Source organism: Gopherus evgoodei, chromosome 2, assembly GCF_007399415.2.
Source record: "Gopherus evgoodei ecotype Sinaloan lineage chromosome 2, rGopEvg1_v1.p, whole genome shotgun sequence".
Taxonomy (NCBI): Eukaryota; Metazoa; Chordata; order Testudines; family Testudinidae; genus Gopherus; species Gopherus evgoodei.
In genome coordinates, this window is record NC_044323.1 from 122,657,048 (window position 1) to 122,682,591 (window position 25,544).

General features: G+C 39.0%; 1 long non-coding RNA gene across 1 annotated transcript in view; it reads right to left on the reverse strand.

Annotated features, from left to right (window-relative positions):
- LOC115646129 overlaps window positions 1–25,544 on the reverse strand; it is a 1,027,118-nt gene that overhangs the window by 10,151 nt on the left and 991,423 nt on the right. The window contains exon 2 of the long non-coding RNA XR_003998949.1: window positions 3,538–3,543. This is a non-coding gene — a long non-coding RNA (uncharacterized LOC115646129). The remainder of the gene's footprint in view (window positions 1–3,537; window positions 3,544–25,544) is intronic.

Below are 25,544 nucleotides of genomic sequence, written 5' to 3' on the forward strand. Positions count from 1 at the left end.
GTAAAAGGCAAAGAGATTGAAAACCCAGGAGATAGAAGAATTTTTAAGTCCACCAGACTTCTCTCTTTTTTAACTCTACCCTGAAAGGTAAGAGGACAGATTAGTCCACATGGCTATCCAATTATTGGCCCTTTCTCACAATATTAAATATTGTGGCAAAAACAAGTCTTTCATAAATCTAAATGGATGAAGAGATGAACTTGCAATTCTCAACAGTTTATTGGTACTGTGTGTTGCTCTTCTGCTCTTTAATATCTTAAAACTGAAGTCTTTGAGATGCACTGTCTAGATATCCAGTTAGGAAAGAGTTGGTTATAAAGTGTTAAATGCCCATTGCAGAAATTAATTAATGTGTGATCACTTTCAAATGCACCCTCTAATTTAAATTATATTTTTTCTGTAAGGCATGGGGTTGTGAGCTATTTCCACAAAAAGCATAGTGAATCCATGATTTTAAAAAGTTCCGGTGGAATAAAAAGTAAGGGTGAAGTCAAAGCTGTGGGTGTCATATTGACATTGTGAATAACTGCAATTTAGGGAAAAGAAGGGCCATGTTGTTGCAGGGTCTTGACTATAACTGGAGCTGCTATTGCTTTTAAAGACCAAATAATTAATTGTGTAAGTCAGCACACTAGAAATATGTGTAATGATCTTTCTTTCACCCTCAAGAGTCTGAACAAGAATTTCTCCTAGATCAAGTTTGCTGGCTTCTATATAGATTTCAGAAGAAGAGTTGAAATATGTGTATAAGTATATTGGAGGTGCTATTAATGCTTGTTTGAGCTGCAGGAATACCTATGACATTCTTCATCGTTATTCTAAGCAAGTAGTAGAGAGATTTCAGCTCAAGTAACTCAGACTGTTTTTTACCTTTACAAAAGCTCTTTAGAGGTTTTAATGCTATCTTGCTAAGCAAAGGAGATTTAGCAGTTTACTTAAAGCACATGTTGCCAGAATATTCCTGATTTCTTGTACTCTTTTCTGAGTGACAAGTAGGTCTCTATATTCTTTTTATTTTTGCAAGTTAAGTGATGTTTCTCCATCTTGCTATTAAAAACAAACAAACCTAAAACAAAACAAAAAAACTGTTCTTAGCACCGTGGGACTCCATTTGCATAACATCTGCAATAAAGAGTTTAAGGATTATACCTTTTTGCTTGTCTTTTGTGGAATACCAATACTTTATTCTGAATCTGTGATATCCCTGGAGGATAAGAAAAAGGTTTCAAGGAAGAAAAGATTCTGACTCTTTCCAGGGTAAATGCTGAACAGCTATTTTCACCTTTGGATAAATGCTCATTTAAAAGGACAAAGGCTTGCGTTCCTCTTTGAAACTATAGATTATGTGGAGAATCGAAAGAAGAAGTCTTTGAGTAAGTGTCTCTGTTTTTTCAAATAATAAATAAATGAATACATTTCCATTATAAGATTTAAAAGCTTTTTACAAACATTAATGAAATAACCCTTGCCTATGTCTTGTTTTGGTTGAATTTCCATATCTCTGTTATTCACTATGGGTTGAATCCTGTTCCCATCTCCATAGCCTTGGAGGGCCCTGTCAGGAGGACTGTTCTGCTTCTGTTGCAAAACTGAGGACAGGATTTTGGGTGGCTGGGAGATATTGATTCATTGGTCTCTGTGCAGTATAGCCCCATGGCAATTTCCTAAGCAACAGGAACACACAATGGGAGTTAGAGGCAGAAGGCAGGGACAGGGTTAGAAGATCCACCGCCCAATGTAATCCCGTTGACTTTACTGGAATTACTAGTGAATTACATTTGTTTAAAGGAGGGAGAATCAAGCCATATATCTTTCATGTGAAGTTATAATAAAGCCACCCTCAGTTACAGATTGCCCTCAATTAGAAGCTACACTGTATCATGCAAACTTCAGGGAAAGTCATGTTGAATACCAGCTGCAGGACCCAAGTATAATGTGATTATACAGCTGCACAGTTAGATGCATACTTTCTGGATATTTTAAATTTTCATGTAATTGTGCTCCAGATATTAGGGTTTCTTTGAAAGAAAAGACCTGTTTCTCACCCTGATGGCCATAGATTGCTCCTATTAATCTCATTAGTACATGCATAACTCTGAAACCTAATGATGTTAATTAAAATGTTTTCATTATTAATTGTCTCACTGCTGATCATTTTAGCACCTAATGGGCTTAGCCATCATTACTGGATATAGTGGTGAAGCGTAGTGAGGCAGTTAATTGTGGGCAAGTGTTGGTCGAGTAAGAATGTATTCAGCCACTTCTCTAAGGGCTAGTCTACAGTGACAATGCTAAAGCACTCCCAGTGCTCTGAAAAAACCACCTCAACTTTATAGTGCTGAAACTTGCTGAAACTTTTTCACACCCGTGAGCAAGAAAGTTGCAGTGCTGTACATTGCCAGTGTAGACAAGCCCTGAGTCACTTGTGCTCCTCTCCCAAAGGGGGAAGGAAGGAGTAGACACATCTCTCACAGAATGACATAAACCTCAACTGCCATTGAAACCATAAACCAAACCCTTCCCCTTTGCTTTCTTGAATGATAAAAGCTCCTAATGTCACTTATTCCACTTTGGAAACTTTCACATTTCCCCCAACAACTTCTACCATGGAGTTATTTATTTTAAATCTAAAAAAATTCAGCATATTGAAAAATGAGAATGTGCTGTCACTCATCCTCCACTTAACTTATCCCCATCAGCCTTCTTCTCTGATTCAGACTCTTCTCTCTCTCTCTCTCTTCCTTTCCCCACAGTCTCCCAGATTCATCCTCAGTGACTTCAACTTCCATGTTGATGATGCATCTGACCCCCTTAACCACACATTTTCTCTCCCTGATCTCATTCAATCTGCAGTCCTTGTTTAACTCTTTTACTCACCGTAAGAGCTGTTCACTTGACTTGGTCTTCACCAAGTACTGTTCTCTCTCTGATTTTTCTTTTGCCAAGGTTTACCTCTCCAACTATCACCTAATTTCTTGCAACATCACCCATCAGACTTCCAGTTCATGCCCTGTCAATTAGCCTTTCTGTGACTTCCGATCCATCACTATGGATGACTTCTCATCTGCTGTCTGCCCTATCCTTCCTGCCCTCTTTCCTTTCTTCAATTGCTTTGGCAGTTCATTCTCTCCTCACAACTCTTTTGCCCCACTCTCACTGGAAGGTCTGTCCTATAAGTCCTCTGCCCTGGTTCACCCCCAAAATTCACATCCTTCTCTCACACTGCAGAGCATCTGTGTTGGAAATCCAGTGACTAGGTTGATTTCTTCCTTCAAAAAATCATTCTCTCCTCTTTCAGTTCTACTGTCTTCTTTAGCTAAACAACTCTATTTCTCCAACTAATTTGAATCACATGCTCACAATCCCACCTGCCTTTATTGCAACCTTTGACTCACTCTTATAACTCTCCCCTCTTTCTGCTTCCACTTCTCTCTCTGCACAGGAACTTACCATTTTCTGCCAGGAGATAACTGAAAAAATACAACAAGATTTCCCCCCATACCTTGATTTGCCTTTGTTTCCCCTCTCCTTCCCCACCTACAACTCTCTCCTCCTCCCTTGTCACAGATGCAAAAGTTTTTAGTCTGATTTTTCACTTGTCCCAGTGACCACATGCCATCTTATCTCTTTATCTCACCTGTATCCACTCTCATCCTCTTCCTCATCCTTCTCCTTAACCTCTCAGTTCCCTTGGCTCTTTACCCCTAACAATGCTAGCATGCCTTAGTGTCTTTCATCTTAAAAATATACCGCTGGACCCCAATTGCTTCTTCAATGACCACCTCATCTCCCTTCTTCCTTTCATTTCTAAGGTAATTGAATGCATGGTCTACAAACACTGTTTAGAGTTCTTCTCCTCCAGTTCCATCCTAGACCCTTTTCAATATGGCATCTTCCTTGCACTCCACTGAAATGACTCTCATCAAAGTTTCTAATGATCTCTTCCTAGCCAAAGCTTAGAACCAGTACACCATTCTTATCCTTCTTGAGCAGTCAGTTGCAGTCAACCATGTCCTTCTTGAAATCTTGTCCTCCCTTGGCTTCCATGATTCTGCCTCTTCCTGCTTGTCCTCCAACTCCCTAATCACTGCTTCAATATGTCATTTGGAGGATCTTCTTGAGACCCCCCTCCAACTTTCTCTAGGGGTTCCACAGGGCTCTTGCCTTGGTCTCCTCCTTTTCTCCCTCTATACCTCTTCTCTGGGTAATCTCATTTGCAAACACAAATTGAACTATCATCACTATGTTGGTGACTCACAGATCTACTTCTCTATCAGATCTATCTCCTTCTATCCAAACTATAGACTTGGCCAGTCTCTTTGACATCTCCTTGTGGATATCTAGCCTTCAGTTCAAGTTCAACATGGCTAAAAGAGAGTTCTTAATCTTCCCCTAGAAAACTCTCCTCACTACCTCCTTTCTTAATTACTGTGGACAACACCACCATCCTTCCACTTAGGCCCATAACCTGGGTGTCATCTTCAGCTCAGATCTCTCTCTAGGTCCTCACATCCAGGCTATGTCTAAATCTTGCATATTATTTCTGCATAACGTATTTAAAATAAGGTCTTTCTTATCCATTCACACAGCTAAAACTCATCTAGGCTCTCATCATCTCAAATCTCAATTACTGCAATATCATTTTCTCTGGCCTTGACAAATGAAATCTTTTGTCATTCATATCCATTCAGAATGATGCTACAAAGATTGGTCTCCTGGTCTGTCACTTTGATAATGTTACTCCTCTTTCCATCCCTCCATTGGGTCTCCTTTCCTTATCCCATCAAATGTAAGTTGCTTGTCTTCACTTTCAAGGTTCTACATAGGCTATACCCACCCTACTTATCTCTCAAATTAAAATGTTAACTCCTGCTTCCAATTGGCCCAGGATGCCAGCCTCCACTGCCCACTTGTTAAATTTTTTAAAATGCTCCTTTGTGCTTTCTCCCATGCTGCCCCTCATTCTTTGGAGGAAATATCCTGTGGTGTGATGCCGACAAAGAACTTGAGAATAGTTAGGTTGCTGGTGCATTGATACTACTGCCTATTATACTGATTATTATTGTCCCTTGTTCCTTGTATCCCTTTCTGTCTCTATCCATCTGTCTGTCTGTGTCCATCCATTGCCTCTTGTGTTATATGAAGATTGTAAGCTCTTTGGGACTGTCTTTCTCTTCTGTGTTTCTACAGTGTCTAGCACAGCAGGGTGTTGGTCCTTGACTAAGGCATGTCGGTGCTATAGTAATATAATAAAATAATAATAATAATAGTGTCCCAAAGAATATTTGTATCACTCATTTTGTTTGATTGGTATAATTCAATCATGGCTTTGCCACTCATTAATAATGCACCTATCCTAAACTCATGCCAGTTAAAAAAATTATGCCATACCACCTTGTAATCTCTCTCTCTCTGTGTCTTTGTATGTGAAGACCAGTTTTGCCTAATTCAATTTAAAGAGAAATGGGAACATATAAAGATAAGATTCACAAGGCTGCTATGTGACTAGGCTGACACATAGCAAATTAATTTTAATGTTGAGTAGAGAAACTGATGCATATGCATTGCAAAAATAAAAAGCAAGCATATAATAAATAAGATTGGACCAAATCTGAAGGACTTTGAAAAAAATTCTTTGGTAATTATGAACCCCTCTATAAATATAATGGACAATGTGGAAAAGCAATTTCCAATTTGTGAGACCATATGTGTAAATCCTAGCACCCACAGGCAATAAATCTGAGAAAATTACGTGAGCATGGAGCTGTGTGGTTATGTCTCATTCTACATAATCTGTTATGTTTTGGTTTAAATAGTTAATGAAAATAGAATTTGTATAATTTAAAAGGGTTCAGAAAGGCAAAAATATGGCAGACATATGTGTTACATGTAAGACCCTTAATTAAAAAGCGGCTATTATGGAAAGTCATAAAAGGTTGACAATGTTAGGTATGAAATATGTTTCCTGTAAACAAAAGGAGAATGCATATACTTCAATGAAATCAAAGGATGAAGGTTAAAGTACTAAAAGCTATACAGAAATGCTAAAATGTAGATTTATTTTCTGAAACTGGAGAGTTAGGAAGCAATTTTGCTGCAGTACTGGAATATTAAATTGTACTAGAAAACATAATGTCAACCTAAGCTACTACAATATTTTCAGTTCAGCACAGATGGTGGTAAAGCACTCACTGATTCAGAGAAAAACAATTCATAACAAAATACAGGAAGCACTTTTATATAAATAATAAGGGTTTAAACAGGGTTCCTAGAAAACTGAGGTAAAAAATGCATAGATTGAATGGAAAATAAAGTCTTCTACTTTAAATATAAAAAGATTTAAGGAACTGGCTCTGCTTTATAGTCCCAAACTTTCTTAAATTTTTTACTTTTGAACAGGTAATTGTATTTGTTAAATATAAAGACTTCCAAGCTAGTTTATAAAATGTTTCTTGATGGAGGAAACAGTTCTGGACATTTTAGGAAAGGCAAACATGAATAAAAAAATGATAAATGTTTTTGAAGTGCTTGGCTATTTTGCTCAGAAGCAAAAATCTACTAATAAATTTAACAATTCTTTGCTATCTGACACTAAAGAAATATCAGATTTTAGTGTTTTATCCAGTACTAACTCAAAAAGGGGGGAAAAAACTTTTAAATTCACACTGACTTCTTGTACCCAGAATTTTTTAAAAATTATTTCAAATGCTTGTGAGATTGTCCACATTCTTAGAGTGGATTGTGAATGATACTTCATGTAAAACATATTCACGATACTTTGAAAGAATTTAAAAAAAAATTCTTGCCTGCATCCGACGAAGTGGGTATTCACCCACAAAAGCTCATGCTCCAACATGTCTGTTAGTGTATAAAGTGCCACAGGACTCTTTCCTGCAAAAAAATTACTCTGATCAATTATAACACTTGAATATTAAATAAATATTTTGTGGAATGTTGATAATTAATTTCTGCTTTTTCATTTCTTCTTACTTATGAAGGTATTTATGATGTGTATCAAGTCATTTTTCACTTTATAGCATAAAATTTTCCTTTATAGTTCTTCCTGGAATGTCAGCTGAACAGCTCTGAAAGTGAACCTGAAACTATCTATTTTCTGAAGCTTTGGGGAAAAATATTGGAGACTATGCCATTAATTGCTTATGTCAGGTATAATACAGTATGTTCAGAATGACCAAAAGCAAATTGTCAAAAAGCTATTGAATAAAAGGAACATTTTAACAATAAACTGGTGTGTTCTATAACCCAGATAGATTATGGAAATATGAAAAACACAATGTAAATACATTTGTCAAAAATGGCCACAAATGGAAAAGTAATTTGCTAGTTCTTTGTTGATTCATAATACTACGCAGTGTTTTGACGTAGATAAAAAAGATAGTCTCAGTTTAATAAACTTTTCTGCTTTTAAATTGAACTGTAACATTCCTATATTTCCTATGTATAGAGAAATGTCTAAATGGCCACATTTAATGAAGCTGAGCTAGAAGAACCTCTCTTCAAAAACTCACAGAAAGACGTCAAGTAGGAGGAATATTTCATGTGGTTTCCCTTGCCAAATTTTCCACAAATTGTTGTTCTATCAGGAAATATGGATTGTCCAAAGCCACCCAGCCCCATAGAATGGAGCCTGTCTAGATCCTGGGACAATAAATTGTCTCTATTCCCCATGGAGGCAACTCCCAGTCACTGTGGCTTCCAGTAAGTATGGCTTCCCCTAACTGTTCATGTCCCCAAGGGAGTCTTTGCATAAGGAGGTTTTCATAATGTTCAGGGTTTCCTCTCAGAAGATAATATAACCCCAGGATGAAATTAGTGGGGAAATACTATGTATATTCCTGATCCATCAACAGCCTACTTCCTCCTCACACAGAGAGGGGACCTCAGTCAATTTTGAGAGAAGAGATAATGGTGCTCCACAGACAGTTGATTCTTCCCATTCTTTGTGGGAAGGAACAGAACCCAACAGGGGCACTGTTATCACTGACTATCAGTTGAACACAACTGTGAAAATGCAATAATATTCCTTCCTTATTCTGAGTGCTGGCAATATTATACATGTATTTGAAAAGGAATGGAAATTGATGGATTCTTTTAACTCAGCCACAGTATGAAAACTGACTGTGGCTATAGTATTAGATAAGGCATCTAGACATCATAAATTCAAAATAGAGATCAACTTCAGTAATTATGCTATTTAGACTAAAATACATCAGTGGTGAGTGTGAAATTTTATTTTTACTGCTTTATAAAATAGGAATTTTCACTTTCAGCTAAGAGACTAAAATGTCTATTCATATTTTCTAAGGTATTTAAAAGCAGTTGAGTGTGGTTGTAAATATATACATATAAATACAAATAACCAAAATTAGTCTGTTTTCAGTGTGCCATAGGCACAATCACTTTAGACAGACTGCTCCCCTGAATTGTAAACACTCCTGTCTATGACCTCTTCAGTATGATTGCAAGACCCATGCATTCTCAATCCTGGTTCCATTCAATTTATTTTTATGGGGTTATTCCTATATAATTGACATTTCTTTGTGTGTGTGTTGTGTATGTGTGTGTAAGGAAGGGAGCACAAGCAGTTGGCAGCAATAAAGTAAAATTAGGCTTCCTTTGCATTCACAAAGTCCTCCAATGGAATGAAGTCGGAGCTCCAGAGGTGAAGGGGGGAGGATATCAGAAAGAGAAACTTGTAGAGGCTAGGGTAAATCTCTCTTCCCATGACTCACAAGAAAACAATCATATTCATAGTTTAGTAAACTTTAAAGCCAGAAAGGACCATTAGATTATCTAGTTTGACCTCCTATGTGTCACACACCATTAAATTTCACCCAGTTAAACCTATAGTAAACCTATAGTAATTTGTGCTTGACTTGTCCACTGTGATGCCTAAATTCTTCTTATATATGCTGCTTTCCAGGTTATGGTTCCCCATTCTGTAGTTCTGGCCTGTATTCATTGTTCTTAGATGTATAACTTTATATTCAACTGTATTAAAACTAAGGCTGTTAAGCAATTAAAAAATTAAATATGATTAATTATGAGATTAAAAAAATAGTTACGATTAATTGCAGTTTTAAGTGCACTATTAAACAATAATATAATACTATTTCTTTAAATATTTTGAATGTTTTATACATTTTCAAATATATTGATTACAATTACAAAACACAATACCAAGTGTAAAGTGCTTTATATTCTTTTTTATTACAAATATTTGCACTGTTAAAAAAAAACTGAGGAAAGTATTTCAAGTCACCTCATACAAGTACTACAGTGCAATTTAGATTTCTTTTTTTTTACATAGCACTCAAAAATAAAACAATGAAAACTTTTGAGCAGTGTGTCTCAAACTTTTTTGCTGGAGACCCCATTCGGACTTGAAAAAAAAATCATGATCCCCTCATTAGAAAAAATTGTGATCTCTTAACTTCAGCCTTATGGGTCCTAGGGCTTCAGCTCCCCTTAGGGCAGGGCAGGAGCGGTGCCAGGGTTTTTGGTGCTCTAGGCGGGGGTCCTTCTACACTCCCGGTCGGCGGCAATTCTGCTGCGGGGGGGTCCTTCCGCGCTCCCGGTCTTCAGGGCACTTCGACGGTGGGTCCTGGAGCGAGTGAAGAACCCACCGCAGAATTGCCGCCGCTGACCCAGAGCATGGAAGGACCCCCGCAGCCGAGGGTGGCAAAATGCCGTCCTCCCAAATCCTGGTGCCCTAGGTGGTCGCCTAAATGGAAGCGCCGGCCCTGGGACTGGGGACTCTGACCTTTAGCCCCACATGGGTGGAGTGCTCTGGCCTTCAGACTTCCCCAGCCCCATTTGGGGCACAGGACTCCGGGCTTCAGCCCCCCTTGGAGATGAGGGCCTCAGGGCTCCAGTCCTCACACCACCACCCATGGAGCTCCGGGACTGGAGCTTCAACCCCCCCGCTGAACTCTGGGTCTGGGTTTCCAGCCCCAGCCCCCATTGCCTCTGGAGTGCAATTAACACATTACAAAAATTAATATATTAATCGTGCTGTGACTCAATCCTTAATTGACAGCCCTAGTGCAAAGTGAAAGGTTATGGGGACTTATCAGTTGGAAGTTAATGAGGAGGAGTAAGACCTAGGTATATTGGTTGATGACTATGAGCTGCCAATGTGATGCAGCTGTGAAAAAGGCTAATTCAAATCTAGGATGCAACAGACAAGGTATTTCCAGTAGAGACAGAGACATGTTATTACCATTGCACAAGGCACTGGCAAGACCTCATCTGGAATACTGGGTGCAATTCTGGTGTCCCATGTTTAACAAAGGTGATTTCAAACTGGAACACATTCAGAGAAGGGCTACTAGGAGAGTCAGAGGAATTGAGAAACTACTTTACAAAAGGAGACTTAAGGATCTTGACTTGTTTAGCCTAACAAAACAAAGGCTGCGGGGAGGTACAATCACTCTCTATAAATACGTCAGAGGGATAAGCATCAGGGAGAGAGAGGTGCTATTTAAGTTAAGGGCCAGGGTAATACGAGAACAAATGGATATAATCTGGCCATCAAGGAGTTTAGGCTTGAAGTTAGATGAAAGTTTCTAACCATCAGAGAAGTGAAGTCCTGGAGCAGCCTTCCAAGGGAAATAGTGGGGGCAAAAAAAACTAACATGTTTCAATACTGAGCTTGATCATTAGGGCTGTCAAGTGATTAAAAAAATTAGTTGCGATTAATCACAGTTTTGATTGCACTGCCTAAAAAGACCATTACGTGTAGCTATTGCAAGACTAAGTTCCAATACCATCAAACTATTTTGTCTGAAGTACCATCCACACACTAAATATGCTTTCACTTCCAGATCTTGTGCTACAGATAACTTACCAATAGCAAATGAATCCCGCCAGCTGTGACAGAGTATATTTACAGATTTTTAAGATTGCTACAAGCCCATGGATCAAACAATGTACAATAGCTTAACCAATGCTATTGCAAAGTGAATAGCTATGGACTGCAGACCACTCAACATTGTAAATGACAGAGGACTAAGACATGTTATTCAAACTGAATCTTCCAATCAGTCACACCTTGCCCTCCCAAGGAACCATTGCATCACAAATACATGACTTATATCACAATGAAAAGACTACAAAGTTGGAGATTCGGAAAAATGCACTGCTTACTTTGACTGGTGATCATTGGACATACTTGAGCAATTACTGTTATCTTGGAATCACGGCACATCTGACTGATGCTGCATGGATACTGGAGTCATTTGCTTTAACGATAACGCATACTGAAGAGAGATATTATGTTGAAACATGTAGAGCATTTCTTGGATGTTGCAAAAGAATGGAATATTCAAGAAAAGGTAACAACAATTAGTACTACCAGTGTGATCAAAACTGCAATTAATCACGATTAATTTTTTAATCACAATTAGTTTGTTTTGACTTAATTGCTAAGTTAACTGTGATTAATTGACAGCCTTAATTAAAACACATATTTTTTGAATGGGATGAGCTTACTGAACAATCCAGATCCTTCTGTCTGACTGTCCTGTTCTTATAATCAAGTATTACTCCATGAGTCTTTGTGTCCACAAATTTTATCAGCAAAGATTTTATATTTACTTCAAGATCATTGATGAATGCCATTAGAAACACCTCCTTTCAATGAAGATTCCCTTTTGACAATTGCTTTGTGAGATCTGTCAGTCAGTTTTTAATCAATTTAACATGTGCTTTATTGATATTATATGGTACTTTAAAAAAAAAACAGAATGTCATGCTGTACTAAGTCTAACACCATATGAAAGTCTCTGTATATTACATCTATGTAATTACCTTTAGCAACCGAACTTGTGATCTCATCAAAAAATGAAATCAGAATTTGTTTGATGAGACTGGATTTTCCATAAAACCATGCTGATTGGCATTAATTGCATTTCTCTCCTTTATTCTTTATCAGCTGAATCTCATAACAGCTTTTCCATTATTTTGCTCAGGACTGATGTCAGGCTGAACAGACTACAGTTATTCTGTGGGCTATTTTTGAATATTGGCTAAAGATTAGCTCACTTCCATTCTTCTGGAATTTCTCCCTTATTCCAAGATTTATTACAAATTAACACCTCAGTCAGTTCTTTTTGGAGCCCTGAGTGCAAGTTATCCAGACCTGCTGATTTAAGCTTTTTTATCCCTAGTAGATGTTATCTAACATCTTCCTCAGGTACTAATGGACTAGAAAATACTTTGTCATCTTCAGATACTTTTTTCAAATACAGAACAGAAATATTAATTGAATGCTTCCTTCTTTTCTGCCTCATTATTGAAAATATTGCCGTATATGTTGGTAGTTTCAAAACTGATGCTCTTGCCAAGAGATATGTGGTGCCTGCACAATGTTTAATCATGTTTGGCAATAGGCAACATTCCAGCTTTTCATGCTGTTTCCACAAAGGAGTTACTAACAGATAGACTGTAACAACATCTGATTATGGATTAATAGGCAGCTACAAAATACCCAAGGATGTGACTGGCTGATCCATAATACTCAATATTCCATGATGAATTTGTACATATAAACAATCATCCTGTCCTTGCTATGGCAGCATAGCCCCTAACCCCTCAGTAAATGGCCAACAGACATCCAGATAATATGTACCACAGGAGCATATCTGTCTTAGTCCTTTCAATTAGTAATGATGGAATCTGGCAATACTTGTTCATGAAGACCTGGAAGGCAGAAGTTTCAGCAGTGAGTATGAAACATTAGGTTCTTCTCTCCTCACACATTAGCCATCGGCTAGTACAAACTGAAGATTGTCCATAGGAAGATATAACTTGGACAAAGCCTGAAAGTGTATATGAAGTGAACAGTGAACAAAATTAATCAGGTCTTTAAACAAAAAGAATCTAGGTCATTAGAAGTGGAATGCCAACTACTCTACTAAATTGTTCAGTCAGTCAGCAGTCTGCTCACAAACTGAAACAAACCTAGTCAGGCTGATTCTACCAATCAAATTACTAAGAATTCTGCATGGCATAGCATTAGCAAAGGACCACACCAATGAACCTAACTCTTTGCCACTCTTGCTGATCATCTCCAGTCTTAACAAGGGAAAGGGTATCTAATCCTCACATTTAGGATTGAGGATGTGTTTAAGCAACCTGTCATCCTCTGAAAGCAACAAAAGGATATTCTGTTTTCCTTGAGGCTGGAAAAATATGTAATAATGTGTCTGGCTCATGACATCCAGTATAGTAGATTAAGGAAGTAGTAGTATATTGCCAGACTTGACCATCACTATGATCTATTAAGACAAATACAGGCCTTCTCTCACTCTTGGCTTCTACAGATGTCTGCACAGTAACATAACCTTTCCTCCTTGTTCATCATCATAGACACGTGGCAAACTAACCAGTTTCCATGGTGTGGGGGATGATCCAGACAACCATGGGTCTGAGATGCAGGACGATTCAGAACATGAAGATGCTGATATCTTAGTAATATGAACAGTGCTTTTAACTATTATTATTCCACAGTATGTGTCAATAAAAACTAAGAAACACTTGTATCATATCATCTTTATCTTAAGCCATTTACTATATTGTGGTGATGACGTTAGTTCCATGTACTCCCTGGTCGTAGATCACTGCATACAGAAGTGATCTTCATCAACTTCTCATCATCAGCAACACAGGAGTGTGCTGTATCTGGTGTTCCATCTCATGTCCTGGACCCCAGCAACACATCACATACACTATTCATATAGCTTGATCATGGTGCATAAGAATATTGCTTCAGAGTATTAATATGTGGGATGCAGTAGTGTATGTAGAGATAGAATTATAGAATCATAGAAGATTAGGGTTGGAAGAGACCTCAGGAGGTCATCTAATCCAATCCCCTGCTCAAAGCAGGACCAACACCAGCTAGATGCGAACAGCATTGATCTGCTACCCCAGTGGTCCTCCAGTCAGTGGCCATTGCAAGAAATCTGCCTTAGCAGTAGTGAAGGACCATACATGAATGGTATGCCATGTCTAAATAACCTCTCTCGAAAGGCATAAATAGCATTACATGAAACCTGTGCTATGCTGCTGTAAACAAGTATCCTTAGCATTCATGCTCACCATTTATCAGTTTTCATACATCTCACCGAATTTTTAGTCTAACCAAGGAAACTGCAACTGATCAGAGACCAAGGACAAGAAGGGTCGGAAGCCTGAGTACTGCTAGTCTAATTACCAACAAAATACAAACAAAGTGTTATTTGCCCTATCAGATAACACATGAAACAAGGATCATCCAATTAAATTAATAGGCAGCAGGTTTAAAGCAAACAAAAGGAAATACTTCTTCACACAGTTCACAGACAGCCTGTGGAACTCATTGCCAGGGAATGTTGTGAAGGCCAAAAGTATAACTGGGTTTAAAAAAGATTTAGATAAGTTCACTGGGGACAAGTCTATCAATGGTTATTAGATAACATGGTCAGAGACATAACCCCATACTATGAGTAACCCTAAATCTCTGACTGCTAGAATCTGGGACTAGATGACAGGGGATGGATAATTTGATAAATTGTCCTATTCTCTTCATTCACTGATATAGCTGACACTGGCCACAGTTGGAAGACAGGATACTGGGTGAAATGAACCAATGGTCTGATCCAGTATGGCCATTCTATGTTCACCATCACCGCCATATGAAGGCCTGGCATCTAGCAGTGGATATCCACTTTGCATTAAGAACCTGTGCTATGCCTGGTTTCTCACAGGATCCTACTGTAATATTGCACAGTGCTGCCAATGCCCATTCCTTTTGAGGGATGCAAGAATGTATTGTGGGCTTCACTGTTTGTCCCAGTATAGTAATCTTTACATTTTTTCTCTAAGAGAAAATGCCACAGTCGGCGACTGTGCAGGTCAGAAGATGAAGTCACTTTTCTGCCTCAGATGATCCAATGACTGATTTTGTACCAATGAAGTCAATGTGCATTTTGCCATTAATTTAAATGGGAGTAAGATCAGGGGCTCAATATGAAAACTGCTGGGTAGAGAATGTAAAGTAGGAGGACTTTAGCTGGGGCCTTCCTACTCTCAGCCCAAGACAAGCTTGATCTCTACACACAGGTTTAGAGATTGTTTTGTGAATGTGGAATTTTGCCTGCAGACCAGAATAGGGAATATATAAAATATTTCATCACATTTTAGGTGGAACACTTTAACGTCCAGCCTATTTATACATTTAATATGTTTTGGATGAAAATGTACAGGGGTGCCAAAAATGCCTTAGAACACTCTCAAAAATATTGCAAACATCAATTACCATAAAGTTTTCTCGGGGGGGAGGGGGAGAAGTATTTGTTTTGAAGTGCTTTTTTGTTTCTTTACTTACTGCAGGTGTTGGCCGATTTTGAGCTGCATGCAGCTGCCTGCCGCGGTCCCGGACCCCAGCCCCATTCAGCCCCCCTGCCCACCGTTCTCCTCTGTGGGGGCAGGAGGCAGAAGCTTGGTTCTGCGGCAGCCAAGCTTCCCCCTCCCCCGCTTCTTCTCCCAGCGAGGTGCTTTCCTGCCCTGCCCCCTCTCCTTCCCTGAACCAATCAGCTGATGGCCCGTGCAAGGGGGAGAGGGAAGAGTGGCAGCGTGTACAAAGCTCCGCAGAGGAGACTGAGAGAGGTAGGGATGGGGCCTTGGGGAAGGGGGTGGAACAGGGTATATCCCTTCCAGCCCCCTGCCATGAGCCACTCCCTTCCAGCCCTCTGTCCTGACCCCCCACACACACTCAGCCTTCTGCCCTGCACCCCCCATACCCCCAGCCCTCTGCCCTGAACCTTGAACCCCCCCACACACTCAGCCTTGTGCCCTCAACCCCCCAACCCCAACACACACACAGCCTTCTGCCCTGCACTCCCACATCCCCATCCCCCTGCCCTGAACCCCCCCCACAAACCCAACCCTCTGCCCTGACCCCCCCACACTCAGCCTTCTGCCCTGCACCTCCCCACACCACCAGCCCTCTGCCCTGACCATTGAACCCCCCCACACCCAGCTTTCTGCCCTGCACCCCTCACACACCCCCAGCCCTCTGCCCTGACCCTTGATTCCCCCCACATCCAGCCTTCTGTCCTACACCCACCACACCCCCCCAGCCCTCTTCCCTGATCCCTGAACCCCCCCATCCCAGTCTTCTGCCCTGAACCCCCTCTCCCAGCCCTCTGCCGTGACCCTTGAACCCATCCCCCAGGTCTGGGGTCCCAGCCTCAGGCCCTGCTCAGCCCGCTGCTGGCCTAGGTGAACAGAACCCCAGGCCAGCAGCGAGCTGAGCAGGCTGGCAGTGTAAGATCAGTATTTTAATTTAATTTTAAATGACGCTTTTTAAACATTTTGAAAACCTTGTTTACTTTACTTACAATAGTTTAGTTATATAATATAGACTTATAGAGAGAGACTTTCTAAAAACGTTAAAATGTATTACCAGCACGCGAAACCTGAAATTGGAGTGAATAAATGAAGAGTTGGCACACCACTTCTGAAAGGTTGCCGACTCCTGACTTATTGGTTACTGTACTGTAGTGTGTACTAGATTGCTGATTTACATTTCTAAGAAGTACTGTAATAAGAATATTGATTAGGAGACCTCTATTAGAATATTAATTAGGGCTATAATCCATGAAATATTTGAATACCTGCTACATTGAAAATAATATTTGTACATAGGAAATAAACACGAATACATTATATTTGAAAACAACTTCACTAAATGACATATTGTTTATCTGTCATTAAATTAAGAATCACTTTCCTTTGGTTACTGCAGGTGACTCCTGTTACAGCAGGAATGACACAAGAGAAATTTTAAATTCATCGACGTTTTATTAAAACATAATATTATTTAATTGTTTAAACAATAAAAAGATACAATACCATGGAGGGTAAAATTTGTTTTCTACTTGAGGGAATATAATTTCTCAGAGAAAGATATCACAAATTTTCTGCAGTAGTGACACAGTTAACAAGTAAAACATGAATCCTAGGGAGACTGAGAGAAAAATGTTTTTAATGATATCATAGAATCATAGACTTTAAGGTCAGAAGGGACTATTATGATCATCTAGTGTGACCTCCTGCACAACACAGGCCACAGAATCTGACCCACCCACTCCTGTATCAAACCTGTGTCTGAGCCACTGAAGTCCTCAAATCATGGTTTAAAGATTTCAGGATGCAGACAATCTTCCAGCAAATGACCCACGCCCCATGCTGCAGAGGAAGGCTTTTGTAAAACCATGTTGTATTTTGTCCCAATTACCATTGACCTCAATGTCCTTAACTACTCTCTCTTTCAAAATCTTTTCAAGACCTTGCATACTACAGATATCAAACTAACAGGCCTGTAGTCGTCCAGATCACTTTTTCCCCCTTTCTTGTTAGCAATTCTCCAGTCATACGGTACAACACCTAAGTTTACAGATTCATTAAAAATTCTTGCTAATGGGCTTCCAATTTCATGTGCCAGTTCCTTTAATATTCTTGGATGAAGATTGTCTGGGCCCCCCCGATTTAGTCCCATTAAGCTGCTCAAGTTTGGCTTCTACCTCGGATGTGGTAATAACTACCTCCATATCCTCATTCCCATTTGTCATCCTACCATTATCCCTAAGCACCTCATTAGCCTCATTAAAGACTGAGGCAAATTATTTGTTTAGATATTGGGCTATGCCTAGGTTATCCTTAACCTATGCTCCATCCTGCATGTTTAGCAGTTCCACTTTTTCTTTCTTTGTTTTCTTCTTATTTATATGGCTATAGAACCGTTTACTGTTGGTTTTAATTCCCTTTGCAAGATCCAACTCTACATGGCTTTTGGCCTTTCTCACTTGATCCCTACATGTTCTGACCTCAATAAGGTAGCTTTCCTTGCTGATCACTCCCATCTTCCACTCCTTGTAGGCTTTCTGCTTTTTCTTAATAACCTCTTTGAGATGCTTGCTCATCCATCTTGGTCTACAACTCCTGCCTATGAATTTTTCTTCAGTCCAATCCACTTCCCTAATTAATTTCCTTAATTTTTTAAAGTTAGCCCTTTTGAAATCAAAAATCCTAGTCCCAGATCTATTTCTGTTTATCCTTCCATCAGTTTGAACTGAATTAGCTCATGATCGCTCAGATCCACCTTGCTCACATGCATTATCTCCTATAAGTTTATCCTGTTGCTATGTCTTCAAAGGGAACACTGGGACTCCTTATTCTTTACACTACATCATCAACCAACATTATTATGGAAGTTTACCCGTTAAGCTATGGAGACAAAGGAGGAAATGATTACTGTGAAGACAGATTCTTATATCGAAAACAGAGAGTAAAACTAGAGTAACTCCATTCATATCTGACTCAATCAGAATCTGTTCTCCATTGTTTTACTTTAACTAATGAGGAATTATAGGATTTTTAATTTTTTAATTCAGACATATATTACACAAATATTAACATTTTATGGATTTAATCTTTAGTTCAGATAAAATAGGAATCTTTCAAATCTGCCAAAAATTGAAAAGACCCCAAAACAGAATATTATTTTAGGTTCAAAAAATTTTGGTTAACCTTTTTTCCTACTTCTTACTTCTCTGTACAGACATATTAGATGAACCATGTATAGTTAAGTTCTAAGCTGACTGCATAGAGCTACAAAGGGATTTCACAAAACTGGGTGACCGGGCAATAAAATGGCAGATGAAATTCGATGTTGATAAATGTAAAGTAATGCACATTGGAAAACATAATCCCAACTATACATATAAAAAGATTGGTTTACATTAGCTGCTACCACTCAAGAATGTTGGGAACCATCAAGAAAGGAATAGGTATTAAGAAAGAAAATATCATGTTGCCTCTATAATAGGCAATAGGTTTAAAACAAACAAAAGGAAGTACTTCTTCACACAACACACAGTTAACCTGTGGAACGCCTTGCCAGAGGATGTTGTGAAGGCCAAGACTGTAACAGGGTTCAGAAAATAACTAGATAAGTTCATGGAGTATAGGTCCATCAATGGCTATTAGCCAGGATGGACAGGGATGGTGTCGCTAGGGTCTGCTGGGCAGAAGCTGGGGATGGATCACTATATGAGTACCTGTTCTGTTCATTCCCTCTGGGGCAGCTGGCATTGGCCACTGTCAGAAGAGAGGATACTAGGCTAGACTGATCTTTGGTCTGACCCACTATGGCTGTTCTTATGTTTTTATATTCTTATACAATAATAATGGTGATACATGGTTGTTGGTTTTTTTTTCATTTTTTTCTTTTTTTTTTTTTAAATGCCTGTGCACTTTTAGTTTCTGGCTAGTAGGAGTATTAGATGTATTCAAACACCTATTTTGATTCTTTATTCAGCATTATAAATCAAACATTTTTATTCTTAAAGTATTTCTTTCCCAACCCAATAATCGCTCCAAAAAGCCAGCTCTCGTTAAGCTTCCATTCTATGTATCACAGTACATAGAAAGCATGGGACAAAATCAGCAAAAACTTCAGCAGATAATTCTTTATTTCACTGTAAAATGTTGAAATTCATGCTAGCATATGTAACTTTCTTTTGTTGGCAGGCATTTTCTCTGTAATAAAATAAAAATAATAAGGAGAACTGATAAACAGCTCAACTTCCAGGTGTTTATCTGAACTGAAACTTTTGAGGTGTGCTTGTCAAAAGCTAGAGTGTACCCTAAACAACATCAGATATACTGGAGGGGAGAACACATTATACATGTTCGCTGTAACTGTGCATTTCTTGGTTTTCTAATGTTTGAATTTATGGTTTTGAAATCCTCAGTTATAGAATGGTGCAGAAAGTAGTTGAACAATGTTGTACAGCAGAACCTTAACTCTACCTTGAAGTTTTTGGAAGGGAATTCTCTGTCAAGTTTTGACGTCACCACTGAGAATTAGGTAAACTCTCATATTTGTACTGGGCATATTGGTGGATCTAGTTTTCTTTTTGTGGATGACATCTGAAATCTAAATTTCTTCTCCAGTCACACATTAGTATAAGGTCTCTAGTTTCTTAATACCTTATTTTCTTCCTATGAGGGTATTTAATTACATGGGCATCCAAATCACGTCTCATAGCTTCCAGTCAGTTATATAAACATCTTCCTATCAGTAGTTCAACAAGAGTACATTTTGTGAAGTTAGGTACTCTTGTTCTGTAATACAGGAGAAAAGGGGTTATTTTCTGATTTTAAGACAGAAAATAAGAATTTTACATGCCAGGCTTCCCAGTTACAGAGCAAGGGGAGATTAAATGTACTTAATATTATTGAGATGTAATCTGGGATCCTTAATCAAGTCATTTTTATAACAGCAAGAGTTGAAAAAACAAAGCAAAAAGCATTAATGATACTCTGCATCCACTGAGCCATACAGAAAACTTCTTTCCCCTGAGGAAAGGCCAACAAATCAATAGAAACACTCTGCCGTGTGCATAATGGCTACATCCAAGGATTCTCTAGTTCAGGACAATACCTCAGTTGTGCAAAATGTCAAGATTCACACCCTCTATGGACCCTTCAATATCACTGTTTACCTCAAGCCACCAAACTTGCTATCTAGCTAAGGATGACCTATGAAACACAAAAGCAGGGGCTGCTCTAGGCATTTTGCCACCCCAAGCACGGCAGGCAGGCTGCCTTCGATGGCTTGCCTGCAGGAGGTCCTCTGAAGCCACGGGACCAGCGGACCCAACACAGGCATGCCTGTGGGAGGTCCTCCAAAGTCGCGGGACCAGCGGACCTTCTGCAGGCAAGCCTGCCTGCCACCCTCGCGGCCATCGGCAGAGCACCCCCAGTGGCTTGCCGCCCCAAGCACGCGCTTGGCATGCTGAGACCTGGAGCTGCCCCTGCACAAAAGACACAGAACACAGAGCAGAACCTGTTCAGAGGTTACAGCTTAATTCAACATGGCCACTAAATTTCCATAAGGACAACGTCGTACTCTTTACTTTATCTAGTGGACCAAAATACTAGGGTTAGAAAATGCTTTTGGTTCTAAGCATAGAGTATTGTTTATAAGACATTCTCTGTCATCTCTCCTCAGAATGCATGACTGCAACAGCTTTTCAATAATAACTAAAAGCAACACCGGGCATAGCCATTTCAGCAGTCTGTACTAAGGACATTTTCCGTTCTAGACAATGTAATTCCTCAACCCAGACCTGTACAAAGAGCTGTCAACAAAATCTGTTTCCTGGATAAGTACTGTACTTAATCTATTACTTCTTAAGATGGGGTGTCCAGCCTGGAGCTGAAAGACCAAGTGAAGACTGCCATCATAAATATGGCTGCTGGCAGTTAAAAAGGCCCTTAAAAAGTTTAAATAAGAGAATAGAGAGTTGTTTACAGTGTTGCAGAGAAATCATACCTCACCAATCTATTAGGGGAATTCTTTATGGGTGTCAGCAAGCATGTGGACAAGGATGATCCAGTGGATATAGTATACTTGGAGTTTCAGAAAACCTTTGAAAAAGGTCCCTCACCAAATGCTCTTAAGCAAAATAAGCAGTCATGGGATAAGAGGGACTGTCCTCTTATGGATCAGTAACTGGTTGAAAGATAAGAAGCAAAGGGTAGAAATTAAATGGTCTGTTTTCACAATAGAGAGAGATAAATAGCAGGAGCCCCCAAGGATCTATACTGGGACCAGTGTTGTTCAAAATATTCATAAATGATCTGGAAAAAGGGATAAACTGTGAGGTGGTAAGGTTTGTAGATGATATAAAATTATTCAAAATAGTTAAGCCTAAATCAGACTGCCAAGAGTTACAAAGGAGTCACAAAAATAGGTGGCTGGGCCACAAAGTAGAAGATGAAATTCAGTGTTTATAAATGCTAAGTAATGCACATTGGAAAACATAATTCCAACTATACTTACAAAATGATTGAGTCTAAATTAGCTGTTACCACTCAAGAAAGAGATCATGGAGTCATCGTGGATAATATGATTCAGAATTTTCAGAACAATAAACAATTATTGAAAGGCTTACATACACATTAGATTAGCAGCACACTGTTCCTCAGATTAAAAATTAAACAATATATACCACTGCAACTGTCAACAAAGATATAACATATTTGAATTCTAAAATATTCCACTTCATGCCATCAGTGTTGCAAGAAGGTGAGTATTCTTATATGAAACAAACAAAACCTAATTCAGAGCAAAACAGAATTACTTGTTTATAAACTTATATACATTTGTCACTAGGCAGAATGACACTGAAAAGCATTATTGGTAATGTTAAGCACAATGACAGTTTTATACATATACATATACATATACATATCCAAATCTAGCTAACTAAAGCAGAATGACTGTAGAAAATTTTGTTGGCAACTCTTCTGGTTCTTTCTTTCATTTTGTCCCATCTTGATGGCGACTTTAATGGCACTCATATGAGCAAGATGCTGCATGTTTAGGAAACAGCTACAACCTAAATAAGTCATGTCAATGCAAGTACAAAAGGTAAAGTCTTTTAAATGCTTCAAAACTAATGTATGCTTAAAATATCTTATACCACACTTACCAAGTGTCATGAATTCTATTGAATACACTGCTCTACAGCCAAAATGCTTCTGAAATAAATGTAGTCCATCTTTACTAATTCTGGGTCACTGAGAATGAAAATGATGCTTAAAATTGTTGATTGGCTCTAGTTTTCAAGATATGCCATTGGGTCAGTATATACGACCCTTGACTTGGGAATGGCGGAGGATAAGTGAGTTATAAAAAGAAGGGATCTCAATTTAAACCAGAAATGACTAAAATACATCTTTGACTGGATCTACGAATAAATCTATGACTGGGTTTGGACAGTACTTGCTTTTTAGGCAAAACAATGAATGATGCAATCTGAAGCTGGTATTGCATCATACATGATATGAATTGCATCATGTTATTCCTAGAAGTCATGGATGATGCAATCATAACGAAGCTTACATCACTCTGCTGAACAAATTGCCCTCTATCAGCTCTAGAAATCATACTGTGTCATGCTCTCTTATTTGTCAGTGTTTGATTTTGCAAAGGGACACATTTCTGTTTAGCCAAAGTGAGCAGAGATGCCTCGTACTTGTGTGAACAGTGCAGATAACTTCTGCTATGTTTGTGGTGAAGTGACTTTTGCATCACAAAAGCACAGTATAACCACTATGGTTAAGAAAGCCTATCCCCTTTATTTTGGCTGCAAAATTGGAGATCAGGACAAGAGGTGGGCCCCACACATATGCTGCAACACTTGTGCAACAAATCTTCGCCAGTGGGTGAACAGGAAAAGGAAATCTGTGCCTTTTGCAGTGCCAATGATTTGGAGAGAGCCAACAGATCATCCCAGCAATTGTTACTTCTGCATGGTGCCTCCAGTTGGGAAAGGTGTGTCAAAGAAGAAAAAGTGGACTGTGCATTATCCAAACATTCCATCAGCTATACGCCCAGTACCCCATGGAGAAGGACTGCCGGTTCCTGATGCACCAGAATCATTCTCACTTGAGTCAGATGAGGAAGAGGAAGAGGATGAAACTTCTGGTCCTGAACTATCAATGTCACAGGACCCACATTTTCTCCCATCCTCCTCCTCTGAACCACACCTCATAACACAAGGTGAACTGAATGACCTTGTCAGGATTTTGGAACTACCCAAGAGTAAGGCAGAGCTGTTGTGCTCCAGACTACAGCAGTGGAATCTCCTGGCAGGCTATCAGGGCAAATGGAGCCCATCAATGCTTGCAGACTATTGCTGGACAGTGACAAGAGATGCTCCATTTAATGAATACAAGAGACAAGCCAAGAAGCACTGAGTAGACACTGAATAGGACTAAACTATGTACAGAATAGTTTTTTGCCTTTTGTTTCATAATAAATTTTATTTATATAACCCTTTTGCTGATTTTTAAAGTGTTACATAAACAGGACACGTGAAATATTATCATGTAAAGCAACCAGAAACACATGAAAAGACCTAGGTTTACAATTTATGATTAAAACTCTACTATCTACACAATAGACATAGACATACAATGTAAAATCTTAAATATCTTAGAAACAGTAGCCAATCAGTTGTTTTAATTGTCATATTTGAATTCAGCACATCAAAATACATAATAAATATCACATTTTATCTCTGAAGCAGACGACTTCTCAAAAATTGTAGACCAGTGATATCAGTCTGAGGCAGGCTTTGGAGGCATGTCCCACCATCCTCCAAGCTCCTGGACTATCTAAATCCTTTTCTCCTGCCTACATGAACACCTATGCTGCTATCCACCTGCAGAACTGACTGCGTGCACTTTTCCTGCAGTCTACAGGGCTAGTTGAACAGTATAAAGCATGGCAGTGGTGGACAGCGTACATCTCCCCCCTCTTGCTCCTGCTGCACTCGCCTCAGTTCCACTGCAGTTCCTTTAGCACTGTTACAAATAGGGAAGAAAGTGGGACAAAGTATGAAGAGTGAAGGGGTCAGTGGAGGAAGAGAGAGAAAATGGGAGCTGACTGTGGAGAAACATAAAGAAGGGGGGAGATGAAGCAACAGAAGGAAACAGAAAAAATGGAATTGGAATGAGATTGGAATGCAATAGACTGAGAGAAAAAAAGTGAGGATACAATTGAGGAAAAAGGATAACCACAATGATGTAAAGAGTAAAATCACACATTGTGTCAGTTATTGTGGGGTCTAGTCTTTCATTATTCCTTATTGCAATATTGCTTGGTAATACGTCCATGACAGTGTAGCTTTTTTTCTTTATTTAAATTGACTGTAGTAATTTAGTATTAAACTACCATCGATTCACCTCCTGTTGTTAACAGTTGCAAGCTCAAAAGAGTGAAAATCACTTCTGGTGCTTTTCTCAAATTTGGAGACTCTAGGAACACATGAAGTCCAAGGGTAGTGAACACAGACTCAATCATAAGTACAAAATCTTATCTGTACTACAAGTTTTATTAAACATTAAGTAAAGTTGCAATTACCCTACTCTGCAAAAGTCCATTCAAAGATATTCTAAGATCTGATGATTTCAACAGATCATTATCAATAGAGGGATGGTGTTTGCTGAGGTTTTCAAGGAGTCTTCCCACTTTACCCAACCAGGGAACCTCTTTTATACTGTTGTTCTGAACACATTTGACACCATACACATGTGCATGAGGTTTCAGCCTTCTTTTCCTTACCTGTACTTCCATACTCCATTAATACTGGGGTGCCTCATTTTTCATAGAATGTTTCTTAGTTCCTCTTATTCTCATTAGCATCTATGCACATGTACCTTGTGGTCAGGGACAGGACATTCCATGATGTTACAATCAGGTGTCTCATGATCTTGGATAATACCTTGTGGTTTATTGCAATCTAATTTTCCATAACATTATCTTTGGCATATCTCTTTACAATAATCTTGTGACTTTACTGGCATAGGGTCATTCCGAGGTCACCCAATCATGTCAAATGTTCTTAAGCCTATGGCCTACTATGGCTAAGCTAAAATCTTACAGTCTTCATCAGCCT